Here is an 11,389-nt window from a genome sequence, read left to right on the forward strand (position 1 = left end):
AGATTTTATCATTTTGTTTTTTATAATCATCGATATTCAGTAGTCGATCTATTGATCGATTAATCCAGATTGAGTATTACAGAGGTAATGACGACCCTCCTAATATAGTTTATTCCATTCGTAATCGTCAAAATTCGAATCGCTGACATTCCTTAAAGGATTTAATATTTTATCCCACCAGACCAACTGTTTGTTGATATTTTATCTTGTTTTAATCTTTCCTTCATTGTTTTTTTATTTACATGAAAAAAATTGTGTTTTACTATATTTATTTTTCTAACCTATCAAGGATAATTTGAATATAAAGTATAAAAATTAATTATTAAATTTTTTAAAGTTATCAAATGAATATTAGTTTTTTTTTTATAAAATAAACATTATATTATTAATTATAATTAATGATATGATATATTAAATCAATAAATGGTATTTTATATTGTCTTTTAAATATAAGTATAATTTTATTTTTGGGGGTCAACAAAATAAAAGTTTTAGCATAAGGTTCACACTTGATAGAAATGATAAGAAATTGTGATACACAAGAGAGCTATACTGATAAATTACTTAAAAGATTTAATATGGGCAGAACTAAAATAGTGAGTATTCTCTTTGCTACACACATCAGATTGAGCGTCAAACATAGTTCTTCCACATAAAATGAGAAGAAATATATATAAAGTTCTTTACTCTTCATTCGTGGGTAATTTGACGTATGCAATGGCATACACGGGATCAAACATGACTTACTTTATTGGTACAGTTAGTTGTTTTTTTAATAATTCATGCATAAGGCATCAGAACGTAGTTACATTGATTATGAGATATCATTGTAACACCTTCAACTTGAAACTTCGATTCAAAAAGCTCACGGATAATTCGAAAAAATAACTCCCTGTGTACAACTTAAATTGTCCTTTATTAACCTTTTCATCAAAAATTTTCAATTTTGAATCATTATCATTTAAATTTTATTATTGATAAAAAAATAAAAATATATATGAAACTTTTAATTAAGTAGTTTTGAAATATATATTTAATAAACTTTATTTTTTTAAATATTTAATATAATAATGGTTAAAGTTTAAAAATTTTGATTTTTAAAAAGTTAATAAAGGACAATTTTTAGTGGCACCGAGGTGGTATATTAAATTTTTTAAAAAATAAATTATTAATATATTAACATTTATGTGTTAATTTTTTTTAAAATGCAATATAATTTTTTTATGTACTTAAGGTTTACATTCGAGTTTGAGTTGGAGTTTCAACCTAGTTAAGTTTAAGATTTTTTTTATTTCAAGTTTTTCCAAACTTCAATACATGATTTCGAGTTCGAGTTGATCTTAAAAATTTTAAACTCACGAGCTTTCGAGCCGAATCAAGCTCTATGTTAAAGTTTTCGAATCAAATCGAGCTCTGCAATACTCGAGCTCGACTCGACTCGTTTACAACTCTACTTGTATATTCCAAAACAATAGTTAAAAAGTAAGATATATAATATATATTAAAAATAATAATCATTTGATATCGGTAATTATATTAAATAATTATCATTAATCGTACAAACCAAAATAATTATGATCTTTATATTAAAATGAGTATTTTTAAATGCTTAATATGAAAAAAAGTGTCTAAACTTTATTTATTTGTTCATTCATCCATATGCTTAAATCTTTTTTTTATCAATATATGTATCTAACATTATAAATATTATTATTTTAAATGTCTACATCGTACACTCAAAACATTAACATCACATGTCTTAAGTTTATAATTTTTTGTAACACCCCAATTTAGGGACTAAATTTTACAAAGAGAAAATCGCCTCAGTGACCAAAAAAAAGTTATAATATACGATTTTAACCAACTTTTTTTGGATTTGCCAAAATGACCAACAAAATCGCAACGCGAAATAAAAATCGCAACGCGATCCCCAGAATCGCAAATCAGTGTCCAAAATCGCAACGCGATTCTTGAAAATCGCAATGCGATAGTCAAATTCGCATTGCGATTTTCCAAAATCGCAACGCGAATATGAAAATCGCAACGCGAACACATAAATCGCAATGCGTATCCGTAAATCGCAACGTGTATCCGTAAATCGCAACGCGTTTCCGTATATCGCAACGCGTATCCGTAAATCGCAACGATAATCCGTAAATCGCAACGAGAATCTGTAAATCGCAACGATAATCCGTAAATCGCAACGAGAATCTGTAAATCACAACACTGAAATTTTGGGTATATAACACTGAAATCATAAACTAAATCCCTAAATCGCAACTCATTCCATCTCCATCTATCACTCTCTCCGGCGACATCCGTTCCTATATCCAACGACATCCTTCCCAATCCGGCAACAGGTTTTAGTTTCGCAGCTCGTCTGTTTAGTAAATTAATTTACAACCATGAAATCATCTAATGTTGATCATGTTTGGATAGATTTGTGTTTTGGAGGGTCATGGGATAATGTTCATGGTGTTTTACAATATATGCCTTTACCCATGAATCTTCAACTAAAATTGTCTTTACAAAAGTTAACTTATGAAACTCTAATGCTACGTGTTTCAAATAAATTGAATTTAGAGCCCCTAAGTGGATTTAGGCTATCTTATCAGAGAAATGGTAAAGTTTATTTGTTAACCGACAATGAAGATGTTGAACGATTCATTGCTTACATTAGGGTTTCACAAGATGATGTTACATTGTATGTTGTTGAACCTAGAAGTAGTATTGTTGGGTCAGTAGCGGGTAGTAATCAACTAAGTTTTTCTCAAAACCCACAACCTTTCTCTAATCCAAATCCCAATCAACTTTCAGCACCAAATTCCGGTTTTCGTATTGACCAGTTAGACGATGATGAGCCAACAGAAAAAATTGTGAGTACTAGTCAGTATTCGAAATTTGGTCTTGGTCAATATCCGGACTTTGATATTGGTCAATACACGGATTTTGATGATGTTTCAGAAGAAGAAACAGACCATGCGTGTAATGATATTGATATTGGTCAATACCCGAATTTTGATGATGAAACAGCCGTTGCCGAAGAATGTAATGTTGATGATAATGAGGAGGAAGTTACGACTGTGAATGAACATGTTGAACATCCATTCTGTAATTCATATAATCCTGAAGAAGAAAGAGAAGAAGAAAAAATCCCCGAAGAAAAGAAAATGCCACGGGCGTATAACTGGAATATGCCAGAATTACTTCAGATACCGGAAGAAGAGTTGATAAAGAAAGCAGTTGATTGTTACACAAAAGTTATTCGTATCAAGAAAGATGATTGTTTTGATACAAAGGAAGACTTGAAGATAGCTTTATATACGAAATGTGTGGAAGATGGCTATCAACTAAAAGTTAACAAATCAAGCAAAGATCGTTTCGAAACAAGGTGTATGATTGACAAAAACTGTACGTGGCGTATGATTGCAAAGAGAATAAAAGATTGCAAAATGTTTCAAGTTAGGACTTTTATTGATAAACATACATGTTCAAGAACCCAAGTTTTTCCTCACCATAGACAGGCAAACAAAAAGGTGTTGGGTGGTTTTCTGGCTGAGTTAATGTTTTTGAATGGCAGGGTATATCGGGGACATGAAATTATGACTGACATGAATGCTCGGTTCAAGATTAGTATATCATATTCTCAAGCTTGGAGAGCCAAATGTTATGCCTTGGAATTGTTGAGGGGGTCGCCAGAAGCATCGTTTGCCCAACTGCCGGCTTATTGTCACAATTTAAAGCTGAAAAATCCTGGGTCGGTAACTCATATCAAAACAGATAGAGATGGACGCTTTGAGTTGCTGTTTATCGCCATTGGTGCTACGGTTAGTAAATCAATATAATTTTGTTGACTCATTTTTGTTAGTTACATGCATTTCACATTTAAATGATTATATTTCTTGTGTATATTATTTTGTAGATTCGTTCGTTTATTACTTGCATGCGCCCAGTTATTATAGTTGACGGAGCACATTTGAAAGGTCGATACCTTGGAGTAAACTTATTAGCAGTAGCCATGGATGCTAACAATGGGATATTGCCAATAGCTTACGGGGTTGGCAAATCTGAAACCTCTGATTCATGGACATGGTTTATGGGGCATCTTAGGGATTGCATAGGTCCTATTAGCAATCTGACAATCATATCCGATAGGGCAAACTCAATTGACAACGCTGTTAGAAGGTGTTTCCCAGATGCTTTTCATGGACTTTGTGGTGTTCATTTGTATAGAAATCTAAAATCAAGGTCTGCTGGTATAAAAAAGCACAAATGGACATACTGGAAGGCTGTAAAAGCTTATCGGGAAGTGGATTTCAATAAGCATATAAATTGTTTAAGACGTGTTTTGCCTCAGTGTGCTCAAACACTAGAAGATGTCGGGTTTGAAAGATGGTCAAGAGTACATCAACTTGGAGCAAGATATGGTTTCATGACGTCTAATAGTGCAGAATCAATCAACGCTCTAAGTCGTCATTCCCGGAAATTACCCATTACTATGTTAATGGAGTTTTTTCGAGCCTCTATTCAACAGTGGTACTACAAGAAAAGAAACCATGCAGGTATTATTTCTTTGAATTCGTAACTTATCATATTTATATTTTACTAAGTATTGTTTATTTAAATTTACAGGAACATTGGAACATCGTGTTACACCATGGACTGAAAAAAAGATAACGAAACGTGTTGTGAAGTCAACGTCATGGAGAGTTGAACCATGTTCAAACACTTTGTTTCAAGTACTGGATAATAACTTAAATGGGCTAGTCGATCTAAATGCAAAGACGTGTAGTTGTATGAAATGGCAAACATCTGGTTATCCGTGTGGCCATGTTATAAAAGTTGCTCTTCATTTAAACCAAGATGATTCAAGCGCATACGCTATGGATTGCTACACTACAGAAGTTTATCGACAGACTTATGCCGAGATTGTCTACCCTATTCCACATCCTTCTGAGTGGGACATACCAGATGACTTACAAACAGTTTTGCCACCAGCCATGGACAGAAGGCTACCTGGCCGACCAAAAAGTCACGATCGTATACCGTCTAAGGGTGAAGAGAAGAAGAGATCGACATGTAGTCGGTGCAAGGAAAGTGGTCATACAAGGTTGACATGTGGATCACCAGTGCCATCAAAATCATCTTTTCCTCTACCAAAATATGGATCCTCATCAAAATCCAAAGCTCATATGGTGTCAAGCAAAAGGCAATCATCTTTAAAATCCCAATCACAATTGGCTTCACCTTTTGAGACTGTTAACTTAGGTGATTTTTAAATGCAAACGTTGTATTATGTGGATTTTATGTGTGAACTTTTAACATTTTCAGTTGAATTAATGACTCAGGCCAACCATTTTGACTTAACCAACACTTGTTATTCAGTTGTTATCACTATTAGGCATGCATTTGACTATCGCAACACAGAAATTACAATCGCAACGCGAAATGAAAATCCCAACATGAAAATCGCAATGCGGAAATGAAAATCGCAACGAGAGAATCGCAATGCGAAATGAAAATCGCAATGCGAAATGAAAGTCGCAACAAGAGAATCGCAATGCGAAATGAAAATCGCAATGCGAAATGAAAATCGCAACGACAGAATCGCAATGCGAAATGAAAATCGCAATGCGAAATGAAAATCGCAACGAAAGAATCGCAATGCGAAATGAAAATCGCAACGAGAGAATCGCAATGCGAAATTATAAACGCATTGCGATTTTCATTTCCGCATTGCGATTTTCATTTCGCATTGCGATTCTCTCGTTGCGATTTTCATTTCGCATTGCGATTTTCATTTCGCATTGAGATAGTCATTTTTGCCTTCAACATAATGCAGATTGAAATCAACAAAATCAACCATTACATTTCAATCAATTAAACAAGCACAAATAAGAATTATGTTCGCATCAATTACACAAATCAACTTTTACAAATCATCTTTTACAAATCAATTAAACAATCAAAAAATAAGCAATAATTCTTATTTCCGATCATCTACTATTGAATCAACTTTTACAAATCAATTAAACAATCAAAAAACAATCAATTAAACTATTGAATCAACTTTTGCAGCTCGACATCATTTTCACGCAGTTCACTTCTGAGATTAACCTGCAGAAACCAAACATTTGTTCAAACAACACTTTCTACACATCTAAAACCTACAAACAGCAAATTATTGAATTCTAGTTACTTAACCAAACATTTTCAAACCAAAAGTATATAAACTTACCAATTGTTTATGGACATTTTTATAACGCGGATGCAGGTAGGCAGCGTCTCGTATATATCGATTTAGCCATATAATGCCGAAACCACAAGCCTACTGCAGCTTTATCTCTATCGGTGGGAGGTAGATACTTGATGCTTCCCGTCGTCAAACGCTCCAACGCCAAGCATACGAGAGGACCACAATCTCCTCTGGCTCCGCTCGTTTGTTGTGGCGCGGTCTCGTCTCTAATAACTGTAATATTGAGCTTCTTTGGCTTCTTGTTTCCAGAACGAGTCCAATAATTGATCGCATCCAAGAATTTAGCCAAATGAGAGCTCCATCCCTTAATAACATCTCTTAAATCAGCCAATGATATGTAATTTATCATGCTGTCATACACTATTGTCTTAAGGGATGGGAGCTGAAGCTCGACGAGAATCCAATGTTTACGTTCCAAAACAGGGATAAACACCTGCAATCATAAGTAATAATTCATTCATTTGCGCACTTATTTCATAAAACCTTTAAACTCAATCTAAAATAAATACTAACCTTATCGACCTCCCACCATGCAGGATAAAGTTTAGCTTGTCCATTGCCCAAATCAAATGATTCATCTCGTGCATTCTTCAAGTGAACGGCGTGAAAAGACGTCGGCATAATTGTATATCGTATATTTTTATTTTTCTTAAGTTTTCTTATTATTAGAAGACGTTTCACCCACGCATCGATATGCTGTTTTACAAAAAAAGACATATATTAGTGACTTACATAAATTTAAAAAAAAAATTAATCAAATTGAAATATAAGAAAAATATAAGACTTACCCCCCCATCGAAATAGCCATTGTCTTCGACCCCTAATAATACGCCCCACCAAGACCGATCAAGCAACAAATAGATATCATCGGTGAGCTTGCATATGTCAGTGAAACACCCTGGCTCTGCTCATGTAGATAAAAATCAACAGCGGTCTTAGCCCAAAGGGTGTTATCCAGAATTGTGTCCGGTAGTTGTTCCCTCTCCTCTTCAGATACCAGTATGGTACTGGCCGGTAACTCATACGAGAGCCAACTTGAATCCATCATGTCCGGCACGTCAGAGGGTTTCTCAAGAAGCCTACATATGACGCCATGTGAATCGGGCTCTTGAATGGTGGGAGGGACCTCTTCAATGATGACAGTGGCCTCTTGAACGGTGGGAGGGGACTCTCGAGGAATGATAGGGGGGGCCTCTTCAACGATAGGAGTGGACTCTTGAGGGATGACAGGCGAGTCGGGCTTCTTCTTGCGGTGTCTTCGCACTATTGGGGTGTACGGAGACTTAATAGCACGTGCACGCTGTCTGATGCGTGAACTCCGTCGTGCAAGCATAACCCGACGTAAAGCATCCACTCTATCGGGCCGCTAAATAATTAAATACAAAAATCAGTAAATAAACAGACATGATATTTAAACAGTGAAAACAAAGACAAATATGTTTCAAACTTGCATTGTATTCACCCAAGTCATTATTCTATCATAGTTCACAAAATGCATCAGATAACAAAGAAAAATATGTTTCAAACTAATACCCTGAAGTTAGTATTTGTCTTTGTTTTGTCTATTGGTTGAAGTAATGCAATCCATTCAAGTTTCAATTTGCAGAAGAAGAAATAGTTTACTTTCGCAACACGAAACTTAAAATCGCAACGCGAAACCAAAATCGCAACGCGAAATGAAAATCGCAACGACAGAATCGCAATGCGAAATGAAAATCGCAACGAAAGAATCGCAACGCGAAATGAAAATCGCAATGCGATTTTGGTTTCGCGTTGCGATTCTTTCGTTGCGATTTTCATTTCGCATTGCGATTCTGTCGTTGCGATTTTCATTTCGCGTTGCAATTTTGGTTTCGCGTTGCGATTTTAAGTTTCGTGTTGCGAAAGTAAACTATTTCTTCTTCTGCAAATTGAAACTTGAATGGATTGCATTACTTCAACCAAAAGACAAAACAAAGACAAATACTATTTCACAGTGTTAAAGAATACAAAGTTTAGCAGAATTGGCAGCAACCGAACAAATTTACTTTCAACCAAAAGACAAAACAAAGACAAATACTATTTCACAGTGTTAAAGAATACACAGTTTAGCAGAATTGGCAGCAACCGAACAAATTTACTTTCAACCAAAAGACAAAACAAAGACAAATACTATTTCACAGTGTTAAAGAATACACAGTTTAGCAGAATTGGCAGCAACCGAACAAATTTACTTTCAACCAAAAGACAAAACAAAGACAAATACTATTTCACAGTGTTAAAGAATACACAGTTTAGCAGAATTGGCAGCAACCGAACAAATTTACTTTCAACCAAAAGACAAAACAAAGACAAATACTATTTCACAGTGTTAAAGAATACACAGTTTAGCAGAATTGGCAGCAACCGAATAAATTTACTAAGCAATCTAAGTGAAATGGCTAATCTAAGTGAAATTACGAGTAAATTTATCATTAAGTTAAATATGGAAAATCTTAAACTTACCTCGTTGCGTAGAGTATGAACCTCATTCTGCAACGATACTATCATCTCACGTAGAGCGGCAACCTCACCACGTAAAGTTGACACCTCCACACGCCATGCACCATCGTTATCGCGTAGAGTACCGATCTCCTCACGCAAGGCATTGACCTCATCACGTAACTCCCTTGACTCATCCCGTTGAGGTGGAGGTGGAGAACAGGGAGATAGGAGTCGTGGCATCTTTGCCGGTCGCCTATCATGAGGTGATGGTGGAGAAGAGGCTCGATGATGTGACGGGATAGGTGATGGCTCTCGTTCTAGAGGTGTATAGTCGGGTCTATCGGGTGATGGCTCTAGGTGAGGTGATGGCTCTCGAATTGGAGGAAGTGGATGCTGCTCATCATCCGTGCCATCAAAAAAACTCTGACTAGCTTGCCACCAATCAGTGGCAAGCTCTTCCTCCGTGGGTGTCAGTCTTTGTAATGGAATGTTGGCCTCCTAAAATATAAAAACTCAAACAAAGTTAAACGTCTACTATTAATAACTAGTTTATATATTATATGAAAGTATTTGTGTTAACTTACATTATTTATTGTCGCATATGGTATTAAGTCTTCCCAATCCAACAGAGTTTTCCTCTTCCAGGAAATAGCCCTGGGAATATCATTTGACGTTTTTATTGCATATGTACGCATGCTGGGGAAAGCCTCGAATATCCAAATCTACAAACAATATAATAACAAAATTAGTAATTGTTAAATAATTAATTATAATTTTAGAAACATTATATAGAAATTCTTACCTTAAAGGCCCAAACAAAGCCTGACAAAGTGTATTTGGACCCATCGCCCCGCAAACTTTTACGGTCATCAAAGGCAGACGACAACTTAGTCCAGGTAGCTTTCCATATATACGAACCCCACGGAAACAGATTCCATGCATTCAGGTCCTCTACCAATATTATTAGCTCCCGATGAATAGGTTGTCTGGCCTCTCTGCCTAAAAAGCCGGCATACACAAGTAGTAGAAGGCATACTCGGACAACATCGACGTCATCCATCCGAGTGAAACCAGCTTTCTTATTAAACAATTTCTTCAGGTCGTCGACATGTAGGTTCGGCTTCTCCATTGACTCATCCGGAAAAACCCGGGATAACCATGATGGGCGGGCGATATGACGAGTGTACCGGCCTACATCATCGTGTCCGAATCGTAGACCAGTGATTAAGCAGAACTCCTTCCGCCCAAAGCAAGTATACGCTGGTGGAAAATGAAACCATATCTCTTCCTCACCACGTTGTATACTGTCGGGTAGATTTGATGTCATGGTCTGAAGCCACAAATGGGTCAAATTAGCATCTCCACCCGGATGCTGTACTCTCAGCCATGGCCCGAAGCAGGTTTCCTCAAACAATTGTCTTTGAGCAGGTGAAAGCTTCGAAGCAATTGTAGTGGCCAGGCTGACTTTATTTCTCAAGGTCAATTGAGCCGAAAAAAATTTCTACAAAAACAATAAACATACCAAGTTAGATATACCAAAAACTACACTGTGAAGATATACCAAAAACAATAAACATAAAAAGTAGTAGTTTATTCTTGAAACTAAAATTTGCAACACTGTTTTGTCTTTGGTTGAAATGAAAATCGCAACGAGAGAATGACTGTCGCAACGCGAAATGACAATCGCAACGAGAGAATCGCAACGCGAAATGAAAATCGCAACGAGAGAATCGCAACGCGAAATAAAAATCGCAATGCGATTTTGGTTTCGCGTTGCGATTCTCTCGTTGCGATTTTCATTTCGCGTTGCGATTCTCTCGTTGCGATTGTCATTTCGCGTTGCGACAGTCATTCTCTCGTTGCGATTTTCATTTATCTCGTTGCGACTCTTCTGCAAATTGAAACTTGAATGGATTGCATTACTTCAACCAAAAGACAGAACAAAGACAAAGACAAATACTAACTTGAAAATCGCAACGAGAGAATAGCAACGCGAAATGAAAATCGCAACGAGAGAATCGTAACGCGAAATGAAATCTAAGTGAAATGGTTAATCTATTATTGAGATGACCAGTAAACTTATCATCAGTTTCAATATGAAAAACCTACAATAATGCAAACATTTCAAAATAAAAATAATTAAAAAAACTAACCCTCGGAGGTTGATTTTCCATTTCTGAATATTGTGAGGGATTTCTGACCGTGAATGGTTGTGAGGGATTTCGCCGGAGATGGGGACGGAAATCTTCGGAGATGGGGACGGATTTCTTCGCCGTAGAGAGTGAGAGATGGAGATGGGACTGAGTTGTGATTTTAGGTTTTAGGTTATGAGTTGCGATTACGGGATTTTGTCTTAATATTCGTTTTTGTAATTTGAAAATAAAATACGCGTAGCGATTATAATGGCGCTTTAAATATCGCGTTGCGATTTACGGATACGTGTTGCGATTTTATGTATTATCGTTACGATTTACCGATACGCGTTGCGATATACGGATACGCATTGCGATTTACCCATACGCGTTGCGATTTACGGATACACGTTGCGATTTACGGATACGCATTGCGATTTATGTGTTCGCGTTGCGATTTTCATATTCGCATTGCGATTTTGGAAAATCGCAATGCGAATTTGACTATCGCATTGCGATTTTCAAGAATCGCGTTGCG

Source organism: Hibiscus syriacus, unplaced genomic scaffold (assembly GCF_006381635.1).
Source record: "Hibiscus syriacus cultivar Baekdansim isolate YM2019G1 unplaced genomic scaffold, ASM638163v2 tig00112215_pilon, whole genome shotgun sequence".
Taxonomy (NCBI): Eukaryota; Viridiplantae; Streptophyta; class Magnoliopsida; order Malvales; family Malvaceae; genus Hibiscus; species Hibiscus syriacus.